At 43.6% G+C, this 12,736-nt stretch overlaps 1 long non-coding RNA gene across 1 annotated transcript; it reads left to right on the top strand.

Annotated features, from left to right (window-relative positions):
* The first annotated feature begins 762 nt into the window (after window positions 1-762).
* Window positions 763-2,627, top strand: LOC123403682. The gene is made up of 5 exons (XR_006611535.1): window positions 763-819; window positions 1,488-1,526; window positions 1,622-1,741; window positions 2,405-2,495; window positions 2,570-2,627. It is a non-coding gene; the product is annotated as an uncharacterized LOC123403682 (long non-coding RNA).
* The last annotated feature ends 10,109 nt before the right edge of the window (window positions 2,628-12,736 follow it).

A 12,736-nucleotide genomic window follows, 5' to 3' on the forward strand; every position in this document is an offset into this window, starting at 1 on the left:
GCGCCATTAGTAACCCGGGTTACTAATGGCGCACCACCAGCTCGTCGTGCGCCATTAGTAGTTTTGCAAAAAAAAATCTCCCGAACCCCCACACGCCAGCCAGAGCCAGAGACAGAGACACGACATAGCCACCAGACCAGACCAGACCAGACCATGGACGGCGGCGGTGTGCGGCCAGCGCCCATCCAGCCCGCGACGGCCGGAGGAGGGGCGGCGGGACCGGACGAGCCCCGCGACGCGCGCGTGGTGCGGGAGCTGCTCCGCTCCATGGGGCTCGGCGAGGGCTAGTACGAGGCCCACCGGCAATCCCCCGTATGCCGCCGAGCTCGGCGCCGCGAAGAAGGCCGTCTCCCTCACCGCCCGCCTATGCCAGGTGCCCTTCCTCGGATCCCAACCCCCTTCCTTCCTTCCTTCCTGTGCCGAGGCCCCCCTGGGGACGCTGCTCGGCGGAAACCGCCTTCGCGCCGCCGCCGCCGGCCGCTGGCAGGGCCGTGCCTTGTCTTGCTTGGTTTTCCTGCACCATTCCTCCTAAATTACCCGCAGAAGCATCGCTGGCTGATGGTCAACATGGCGAAGTGACCACTTTAGAAGCGTAATCAACTCTAGATTTGAAGTATGTTAATGTAGGCACGCTTAGATGAGTATATCGATTCCAAACTTCTTGCTTCGCTATTCAGATTGTTGATGCACTACTGCTGCAGTTGGAACTTACTGCGTTTGACCTGTGACTCCTCCTTCCTCAGGCGGTACAGCAGGAAATCATGCAGTCAGACATTCAATCTAAGGCGGATAAGACTCCTGTCACCGTAGCTGATTATGGTACATGCTCACTCTGTAACTGTTTACTACCTCCAAGTGCCTGTATCTGCTGTTTGATGCTCAATTGGTAGGCCTCATGCTTGAACCATAACTCAAGTCGGTCGATAGATTTCCGTTGTTTTTCTTGATTTAACTTACACGGAGATGTTAAGATTTCTGAATGACATGGCTCACGGATGTAAAGAACATTTAGGGTCGTATGATCTTCATCAGTTGACGTTAACATTTTAAACTTGTTGGTTCACTCAACTTTCCATTCAGGTGATAATATTCTTTTCGTATATGTAGGATCTCAAGTATTGGTGAGTCCTGCCCTAACCCAACAATCAATATGTTGTAGACTTTCTATAATGGCCTTCATTTGTTTTAGATCTTAAAAGTGCCACTTCTAACTGAACCACCAGTGTCAAAGTTTTTATTTTTTTCATACCACTTCTAACTGAACCACTTCCAAATTAACCTCTCATGTTTTGCAGCCTGGCATTTCTGCCATTTATTTTTCATTCATAATCTGAGAACTGAGTTCATTCTTGTCCAAATTATCAAAATTACTTTGACGTTGTAAGCCACTCAAAATTCCGGTTCTGGGTCGTTAACTTCCTTAGGTCATCATCTGGAGAGGAGTGCTATATTAATTAATGTTCTCATCACTTATGTTTATTTTTCAGGGCCAGCAGGTCCTGAGGCCAATTCACTCAAGGAAAATGGTAATGGGACTCTTAAAATTTGTTACTCTGTTCACTTTTGATGTGTTCCTCTTTGACTGCTATGCTTACTTGGTTCGTCTTCCTTGCCAATGCAGGTGAAAATTGAACATTGTGATGAGGGTGATGCCACTAGTGCCGGCGCCAGCGCTCCCAGGAGTGGTGCCATTGACCCGCAGCAACTTGATCCCACACTTGTTGTTGTCAAGGCAGAGGAGGTGATTTGTTTGCCATCAAACCTATTACTTCCTCGTCCCAAAATAACTGTCTTAGCTCTAATATAAAATTATACTCCCTCCGTTCCTAAATATAAGTCTTTTAAGAAATTTCACTATTCGTCTACATACGGAGCAAAATGAGTGAATCTACACTTTAAAATATGTCTATATACATCCGTATGTAATCCACTATTGAAACCTCTAGGAAGACTTATATTTAGGAACGGAGGGAGTACTAAACTTAAGACACTTATTTTGGGATGGAGGGAATACTATAGAAGCGCTCATCCCTATGTTTGCTGTATAGAATCGTGTAAAGAGCGTCGGTTGCTTGGGCTGCCTGCGTTATGCTGAATGGAAGGTTATTTTAGCCAATAGGATGTATGCCCACCTAGCCATAACCCAGTAATCAGTATGTTGTGGAATTTCCGTAATGGCCTTCATTTGTTTTAGATCTTAAAGTGCTACTTCTAAGTTCTAACTGAACCACCATTGTCAAAATTTCCTTTTTTATTTTTTGGAAATTATTTAGCTGCCTTGTTTCCAATCTGACAGTCTTATCATTTAGTTTTCATCAATGGTCTCCTCGTACCTGCTGTCATTGTCTATATTCCCCGTTTTGAATTCGTTTGTCCAATCTTCCGAACGTCCTAACTTCAGCAGGAGCTGGATTCGTTCTAAAAAACGAGGTCGTATTTATTAAGCAAGATGAGCTTCTCAAAGAAAGAAGTCGACTTGGCATTCAGCGAGTTAGGTATGTGATATTGCATTGACTTGTAAAAGCAGTAAATATATGGATTTTTTTTCTCAATATATGTTTAATTTCAGGTGAGGGCGCTTCACTTGATCATCTTGTAAATTGTATTATCACTAATCAAGAAGCTTCGAATGAGGTTTCTTTTCCCGATCCCTTTTGTTTTTCTTTAGTGGCTGTTGCTTCTACCATTGGATCTCGATCTCGCGTTGACATGAATCCTGGTTATTCTTTACGTAGAAATAATCCATTTGCTCTCCTGGTTATTCTTTACGTAGAAATTCACAACCAGGTGCTCTCCTTCTGACTGGGACCACGGGCACAGGTGCTCTCTTGGTTCCCAGAACGGTGGTGAACGGATGCATCCAAAGGTCTCCTCTGCGACAGAAAAGGATATGACAGCAGCTCTTGGCCTTCTGCCGAGAAGAGCGGGACTGATCAACCAGTGTAGGAATCCGTTGGTAAAAACAGGTTGTGTTCTGTTCATCATTGCATGATCAACTGCAGAAACCACAGACATGGTCCATCTGAAGGGTAGTCGTCCAAAGTTCATGGAACCTTGGCTTTATGTGGAAGGCATGACCGACTTACTGCTTTGAGCATTTTCTTTGCCTTAGTGGATTTCATGCCTGTAAGGAAACCAAACAACAAAAAGTAACAACCTAAATTTGCAAGGCCAGGCACCATTTCCGCAGACCCCAAATAAGAATGCAACAGCACACCTGCTGGAAAAGGCCCAGTACGCCTACAGGCAGCCAAAATGTTAACAAAGCATAACATTTATTCTGTAGACAAAGAGATGAAAAACTACAGGACATCCATACTAGACTAGAAGTATGGAACCTGCTCTTCAGTATGACATACATATCTAGAAGCGCAATATATTCTGTTTTGGAAATGTGATGAAAAAAAGGCTGTCCCCAGATGATTGCGGCATTTACGAACAAATAGGGAGGCTGAAACAGCTAGCTGAAATCATCACAGAATCAAGTTCATGGAACCTTGGCCTAGACACATCGGTTTTTGGTAGAATCAAGGATCTCAAGTTGGCTCCATCATTTGATCCTAGCTCATCTCCAACGCCAATGTCATCCCTTTCCATGCCTCCATATTCACACCCAAGTACAACCAATCCATGTGCACATTGTTCATGCCCTGCTTGGATGAAACTAAATGCAACCAACCACATCACATGTTAATGCGACTTCCCCCAGTGACAGCCTCTCTTCAATTACCAACACAGTGTCATAGCGGGAATGGGCTTGGGCACAAGCAAAGTGGCAATGCAATGGCAGCACCAACCTCCATTGCGCCATCATCCCAACCATAGTAATAAGGTAAACATAAAATGCTTTTGGATTCATCGATGCAGTTATTAAATTGTTTGATATATTTATAAGAATAATATGTATCTTGGTAATAATAATATAATATGGAATACACCAATACGTTCATCTCTTAGTTTACCATTGCTAGTTATAAAATAAAGAATGCATTCACCTAACCCTTTAAAACATTTTTAAAAAGAGGCTGCATGATATGAACAAAGGAATTTGGACACATTCATGAAGGTATACTGGTCTGATTATTAATTTTATGTTAAATTTTCTCCAGGTACTTGTACAGCCAAGCAAGATTGAAGTTCCAATTGGAATTCTACAAAAGGAGGCCTCTCAGCCTCGAGCAGATTAGAATTTGCATGTTAAACTGACTGCTGCCCATCATGGCATTGTTTTGTTCATGTGTATCTAGAGAGAGATGATTGTGCTAGTACTATAGTTCACTTTATGTGTGGCAGAGTTGCTACATGTCGAGTGGAGTTTATGCAGGGGATCATTTGCAGCTCAGCACCTCATGTTAAAAGGAGATGCTACAGGTGTTTGCCCTTTCTCCTGTATTTCTGGGAGTAATTGTTTGTCCTCTGGCCACTACAGTATAGATGAAATGTCACAATATTCATTGAAGTTGATATTGTTTTGTTGTTGGGAGCACCTTAGCATGCACATTGTCTCATGTAGCTTTGCACTGTCCATCTAATACACCATCATATTTACTGTTTAGGTTACATATGGATTTGCAAACCTGTATATTGAGATCCTTGGCTTGTGTCACTTCTATAACTGTATGTATTAGCATAGCTTGAAAATTCCATCTGTATCATGATACAGGATAAGCAGTGTCGCATAAACCTCTCGTAATCTGGTTGTCTTCAATACTAATGGCGCACCATGAGCAGTGCGCCATTAGTATACCAGATACTAATGGCGCACCATGAGCAGTGTGCCATTAGTATACCAGATACTAATGGCGCACCATGAGCTATACTAATGGCGCACTGCCTGGTGCGCCCTTAGTATACGAGATACTAATGGCGCACCATGAGCTATACTAATGGCGCACTGCCTGGTGCGCCATTAGTATACCAGATACTAGTGGCGCACCTCTGGTGCGTCATTAGTAAAAAATTCTAATGGCGTGATGCTAGTGGCGCACCCGTAGTGCGCCATTAGTAGCCAAAACAGGTGCGCCACTAGAGGCCTTTTCCTAGTAGTGGGGGTTCGAAACTTCCGATGTGTCCAAGACGGCTGGTTGGGTCTGCGCGCAGCATAATGCTGCCAAACGAGAGAACCTGTCCAGGGACAAAGACGTCACTGTTGGTGATTCTATCGTTGATGATTAAGCAAGCCATCAAACCTTTTGGAGATCATGCGGTGGAACTCTTAATGAAAGCACCAATGTCGGTGTCAAAACCAGCAGTTCTCGGGTAGGGGGTCCCAAAGTGTGGACCCTGGATTGATGGGTTGCAGGAAGAGGGGCGAGACAGTGGTTTACCCACGTTCGGGCCCTCCTACGGAGGTAATACCCCGCGTCCTGCTTGATTGTATTGATGAAGATGATTACAGAGTAGATCTACCTCGAGATCATATATGCTAAACCCTAGATGATTCAGCCTCCTCTACACGGATAGGGGTCCCTGGTTTATATAGACACCATGGTCCCTTGGGTTTACAAGTTATCGACTACAATCAGGAATAGATGAGCCGACCTATTCTTCCTAAGCTTAAAGTACATGCCAATCTTGAGGATATTCCTTCCAGAGTAGAGGTCATCACCAGGTCTGGTCTTCTTCAGCGTGGACCGATAGGCCCACCCAGTATTGACTAACCGGCCACCCGAGGACCCCAGAATCCCGGACTTCCTCACATGGTAATCTTCTTATCTTCATAAAAGTTGTGAAGACGAAATATCTTCTCAACTTTGTGTGCCCATGAAAGAAAATCTTCGGGATCGTTTCTTCCGGAGAACTTAGGCATGGTGAACTTGAGATTGCCGAGGCGATGCTCTTCATGGTTGTTGTTTCGGCGATGCCCTTGTCTTGGCAGAGGGTCTTCAATGTCGTTGTTGACTTGACGTTGTTGTTCTTGCTTTGGAACTTGGTCATCAATTGCCTTATCATAATTTGCTTAAGGTTGTTGGTGAGGTCCTATTGCACGGTGTCGTAGCTCTTGGTGCTCCTCTTGGTGCGCGGATTTGTCTTGATGTTCATGCTGGAGTGCTTCTTGTTCTTCGCGCCCATGGCGGTTGAGTTCTTGCATAGCAGGTGTTGCTTCGCGGAGAGCATGTTTAGCTTCAAGCGCTTGTTCTTCACATTGTCATTCGTCTTCATATCGTTGTTGAATGCGTGCTTGCTCCAAAGCTTCTTGTTCTTGTCGATGGCATGAGCAGCTCGCAAAGTCGATCTTGCGACACATTGACATGGAAAGGATTTTCCGAATCTTGGTTGTGGTGATGGTCGTCACGTTTATTATGTCGAGCTTGAGGTGGACTTGCCCCGGAGGAGTACGTAGTGGCAACTTGAGTGGCGCCGCCGTAATGAAGTAGAGGTTGAGGACGTGCGGTTCACCATCGAAGTGCGGATATCGTCCATGTGTCTTGATAGCTTGTCGTCGAGGTAGTCCCTCGCGCGCACCTAGGATTCACACAAGTCAATGGCGAGTTGCTCCATGCGGTTGTTCATAGCGTCTTGTGCTTGGCGCATTACTCTTTGGGCGCCGAAGAAGTGTAGTTTGGTGATGTAGTTGTTCTCGTCGGCGTCTTGCTCCTCGAAGGCCGGGTTCAACATGGTAGTCCTATCCATAGCACTCGAGTCGATATAAGTGGAAGAGTGAGAAGACAATATCAATTAGTGGTCCAAAAGTTGAAAATTAATCAAGATCATCCGATGTGTGATAACCCACAAGTATAGGGGATCGCAACAGTTTTCGAGGGTAGAGTATTCAACCCCAAATTTGTTGATTCGACACAAGGGGAAGCCAAAGAATATTCTCGAGTATTGATAGTTGAGTTGTCAATTCAACCACACCTGAAAGACTTAGTATGTGCAGCAAAGTATCAGTAGCAAGGTGGTGTGATAGCAACAGTAGCATCAGTAACAGTAGCAGCAGTGACAGCAGTAGCGACAGAGTAACAGTAGCAGCAGTGACAGCAGTAGCGACAAAGTAACGTAGCAAGGACCAGTAGGAAAAACTCGTAGGCATTGGATCGGTGATGGATAATTATGCCGAATGATATTCATCATGCAACAGTTATAACACGGAGAGATATGTAACTAGCTCCAGTTCGTCAATGTAATGTAGGCATGTATTCTGTATGTAGTCATACGTGCTTAGGGAAAAGAACTTGCATGCCATCTATTGTCCATCCCTCCCGTGGCAGCGGGGTCCTAATGGAAACTACAGGATATTAAGGTTCTCCTTTTAATAGAGAACCGGAACAAAGCATTAGCACTTAGTGAATACATGAACTCCTCATACTATGGTCATCTCCGGGAGTGGTTCTGGCTATTGTCACATTTAGGTCTCATGGTGTACTCATATCAATGGCATAGACAACTAGCAAGCAATAATGATAAGTTTCAAACGTCAACACTTCAATCAAAATAAACATGAAGCAGTATGAACAGATGGTATCTCGCTAGCTCTTTCTGAGACCGCAAAACATAAATGCAGAGCACCTTCAAAGACCAAGGGCTGACTAAACATTGTAACTCATGGCAAAGCAGATCCAGTCATACTCAATCTCAATTAAAAGCAAAGCATAGAAATGACAGAGGTGCTCTCTAATTGGTGCTTTTATAAGGAGAGGATGACGCAATAGAAACATAAATAGACAAGCCCTTCGCAGAGGGAAACATTGATTTGCAGAGGTGCCAGAGCTCAAGCTTTGAAGACAGAGATAAATAATTTTGGGTGGCATGCTTTCATTGTCAATGCAATGACCAAGCTTTTTCACCATCTTCCATGCTACACATACTATAGGCGGTTCCCAAACAGAAAAGTAAAGTTTTGACTCCCCCACCACCAATCAATCACACTCCACGACTAGCCGAATACTCGGGTGCCGTCCATACCAAAAACAAACCAGGGGGAGTTTTGTTTGCAATTATCTTTTCGATTTGAGCATGGAACTAGGCATTCCAATTATCGGCCCCTTTCTCATGAATGATAGTGAATAAACACATATCAAGGATAACATGCCTAGCATGGAAGATACTGATCGCCCCTTGTCACCACATGAGCAGTTCGGGCATGCAAAACAGATTATTACTTGAAGGTTTAGAGAGTGGCACATGCAAATTTACTTGGAACGGCAGGTAGATACCGCATATAGGTAGGTATGGTGGACTCATATGGAACTACTTTGGGTTTATGGACGTGGATGCACAAGTAGTATTCCCGCTTAGTACAAGTGAAGGCTAGCAAAAGACTGGGAAGCGACCAACTAGAGAGCGACAACAGTTATCAATATGCATTGAGATTAACCAACATTGAGTGCAAGCATGAGTGGGACATAAATCACCATGAACATGAATATCATAGAGGCTATGTTGATTTTGTTTCGACTACATGCGTAAACATGCGCCAAGTCAAGCCACTTGAATCATTCAAAGGAGGATACCATCCTATCATACTACATCATAATCATCTCACAATTCATGTTGGCATCCAAGATAAACCATTATAAGCTCCTAGCTAATTAAGCATGGCATCAGAAACTATGATCTCTAAGTTGTCATTCCAAACATGTTTCTCTCACAACAAAGCTGAATTAGGAACGATGAGCTAGTCATATTTACAAAAACAAAATAGATCGAGTTCATACCAGCTTTTCCAGGCTCAGTCACTTCATGATATATCGTCATTATTGCCTTTCACTTGCATGACCGGATGATGTGAACAATAATAAGAGTGCTCGTGCATTGGACTAAGCTGGAATCTGCAAGAAAACACAAAGGAAAAGACAAAGTAATATGGCTCTTTGACAGATAAACAGATATGCATGCGAGAGCCACTAAACATTGTAACCATGGTCTTCTACCTTGACCCAAAGAAAAAGAAAACTATTTACACGGGAAAGCTCCCAACAAGCAAAAGAAGAACAAGAAATCTTTTTGGGTTTTCTCAAACTAGACAAACACACGAGAAGAAAGCGAGAAAAAGAAATAAACTAGCATGGATGATACAGTGGCAAAGTGTGAACACCGACTATCAAAGTGATAGTGTGATCATGAATATAAAGTCGGTGAGAAACACGTACTCCCCCAAGCTTAGGATTTTGGCCTAAGTTGGTCTACTCCCATGGAGGGAAATAACCGTCTCCGGGATACTCTGGAGTGTACTGAGGGTGCCACTGCTGTGTGAGCTCCTCTGGCTCCCAGTGATAAACTGACGTCTGGTACTCGACTGGTAGCTCGGGCACGACCGCCTGTGGTGGTGCTATGCCCCAATATGCGTAGATGTCCGAGGGCATAATAATGTACCTGTCTAGATGAAGATTGAATAAAGAAGGAGCAGGCAAAGTAATAGTCTCGCGAGTAGCCTGACTAAATACCAGGTTATAAATCATCCTCTTGTTTATATCTTTATCAAGAAAGTCATGGCGAACCATGCTATCATAATATAGATATCTCTCAGGAAGAAGAATCTCTTCTTCCTCGTGCAGTCTAATAGGTATCTCAAAATGTCTGGCAAGACGGGTAGCATAGATACCTCCATAAACAACCCTTTAGAATGGTTCGTGTTCAACAGTTGAGCCACTATAGCGCCCAAGCTATAAGGTTTATCATTATAAAGGGCTTCTCGCAAAACCCCAAGATCTGGGGAGCTAAGGGCCCCAGCTTTCCAATGGCCAATCAAACATTTTCCCATGAATAATGAGAAGTACCGAAGCACGGGAAAATGTATGCTAGCAGCTCTAGCGCAAGACACTCCTCTCTCCTCTCCTACAGCAATAGTATCTATGAAAGCCTCCAAGTCCCGTGGACGAGGTTCATGAATATCCCCAACATAAGGTAATTTGCAAACATTGCAAAAATCCTGAAGTGACATGTGTTGCGGGATATCATATAACTTGAACTCAACCATAGGGGGACTCTTCCTTGGATAGAAATTAAAGCTTTGCACGAAAATATTAGTGAGGAGGAGGTATTGCGGACACTTATCTTCAACGAAGGCGATAAGGCCTGCGTTCTTCACCAAGTAGTAAAAGTCCTCATAAAGTCCGGCGGCGCGTAAGAACACATTGCTTGGCCACTCGCGCGCTCGAACTTCTGCAACTCGGGGGACCGGATACTTGGGTTTCTTCTTCTCCTTTTCATCATCCTTGGGGTCACGGCTTGAAGAGCCTCTTAAGAACCGCCTCATCTTTTCCTTTTTCTTTCTCTGAAAATTTCTGAAATTTTTAGTGACTCTAAGGAAAAGTGATCAAGGCCCAACGAAACTCGTAGCAACTACTCCTAAAAGTGCCTAGAGGCCATATCACGCATCAAAACTACTTGGGACCAGCTAAAATTAGCATGCAAAGCTCAAGAATGGGGTCACCAAGGCAGCAAAAATACGCAACGAATAAGGCACTAGAGCAAAAACTAATTGGACCATTGGAGGAGTCACATACCAAGGAGCAATTTTCCCAAAACAGTTTGGTGAATGGGGCTTTGCACAAGGAGATCGAAAATCGCAGCAAGAAGAGCAAGAACACGGGTTTGAGCTGTAGAAAGAATTTTTCTCGAGGTAGGAGAAGGATATGGGAGATGGAATAAGTGGAGGGGGGACATGTGGGCCCCACAAGCCTGGTAGGCGCGGCCAGGGGGGTGCCCGCGCCTCCCGGGCTTGTGGCCCACTAGTGCATCCTCCTAACTAAATCTCCGTCTCATAATTTTTCAAAAATTCAAGAAAAAAATCATACTTGATTTTCACGGCATTCGGAGAACTTTTATTTTCGGGACACTTTTCTACGGGACGCAAAAAGCATAAAACAGGAGAAACTAAAGCTAAATCTATCATTTTTCTTCTAAGCTACCGAAGGTAAAGGTTTGGAACAGAGGGTTGTGACTCTCAGATTCATCCATCTCATGGTCATCAAAAGAAATCCGTCAATGAGGTTGATCAAGTCTCTTTGACAAACTTTTTTCGAATCGTGTAAAAACGGAGAATTTTCGAATAGTCACTAGGTTACCTCAATGGGGATGTGCATATCCCCAACAAGCAAATCATACTTCATCTTATGAGTAGGTATAGGGCATTCAAAGCTCCCAATTAGAATCGATGAAGTTTTTTCAATAGCATTGATGCAATGTACTCGATATTGTTTCTTCGGAAAGTGCATCGTATGCTCATTACCATTGACATGGAAAGTGACATTGCCTTTGTTGCAATCAATAACAGCCCCTGTAGTGCTTAAAAAGGGTCTTCCAAGGATGACCGCCATGGCATCATCCTCGGGAATATACAGAATAACAAAGTCTGTTAAGATAGTAACGTTAGCAACCACAACAGGTACATCCTCGCAAATGCCGATAGGGAAAGCAGTTGATTTGTCGGCCATTTGCAGAGAGATTTCAGTGGGTGTCAACTTGTCCAATTCAAGTCTATGATAAAGAGAGAGAGGCATAACACTAACACCGGCTCCAAGGTCGCATAAAGCAGTTCTAACGTACTTTCCTTTAATGGAGCAAGGTATAGTGGGCACTCCGGGATCACCTAGTTTCTTAGGAGTTCCACCCTTGAAGGTGTAATTAGAGAGCATGGTGGAAATATCAACCTCAGGTATCCTCCTCTTATTAGTCACAATATCTTTCATGTACTTGGCATACGGAGACATTTTGAGCATATCTATCAAACGCATTTGCAGAAAGACATGTCTAATCATTTCAACAAAGCGCTCAAAATCCTCATCATCCTTTTTCTTGGATGGTTTGGGAGGAAAGGGCATGGGTTTCTGCACCCATGGTTCCCATTCTTTACCATGCTTCCTAACAATGAAGTCATTCTTATTGTATCTCCTATTCTTAGGTTGTGGGTTATCAAGATCAACTGGTTCAATCTCCACATCCTTATCATTTCTAGGTTGAGCATCATCATGAACATCACTATCGATATTATCATTAGACTCATGTTCATCACCAGATTGTGTTTCGGCATCAGAAACAGAGACATTGTTTGGATTCTCGGGCGTAACAGCAACAGGGTTGCTAGCATGCAAGTTCCTATCATCTTTCTTCTTCTTCCTAGGATGACTAGGTGCATCAGTGCTAACTCCTTGAGAATCTTGTTCAATTCTCTTAGGATGACCCTCAGGATACAAAGGTTCCTCAGTCATTCTACCACCTCTAGTAACGACTCTGACAGAATTGTCATTCAACTCATTGAGCAAGTCATTTTGAGCCTTAAGTACTTGTTCTACTTGAGTAGTAACCATAGAGGCATGTTTGCTCAACAGCTTAAGATCATTGACGTTTCTGTCCACACAAGCACTTAAATGACTAAGCATACGAGCATTCTGTTCCAATTGTCTGCTAACATAATCATTGAAACTTTGTTGTTTGGCAACAAAGTTATCAAATTCATCCAGGCATAAGTTAGCAGGTTTATCAAAAGGAATATCACTCTCATTGAATCTACGAAGAGAATTTACCTCTACTACCTGTGTCGGGTTATCAAGACCATGGATCTCTTCGATAGGTGGTAGATTTTTGACATCTTGAGATTTAATGCCTTTCTCTTTCATAGATTTCTTAGCTTCTTGCATATCTTCAGGACTAAGGAATAGAATACCGCTTTTCTTTGTAGTTGGCTTCGGAGATGGTTCGGGAATAGTCCAAGCATTCTCATTGCACAAGATATTATTCAATAGAATCTCAGCTTGTTCTACGGTTCTTTCCCTGAAAACACAACCAGCACAAC

This window comes from Hordeum vulgare, chromosome 6H (genome assembly GCF_904849725.1).
Source record: "Hordeum vulgare subsp. vulgare chromosome 6H, MorexV3_pseudomolecules_assembly, whole genome shotgun sequence".
Taxonomy (NCBI): Eukaryota; Viridiplantae; Streptophyta; class Magnoliopsida; order Poales; family Poaceae; genus Hordeum; species Hordeum vulgare.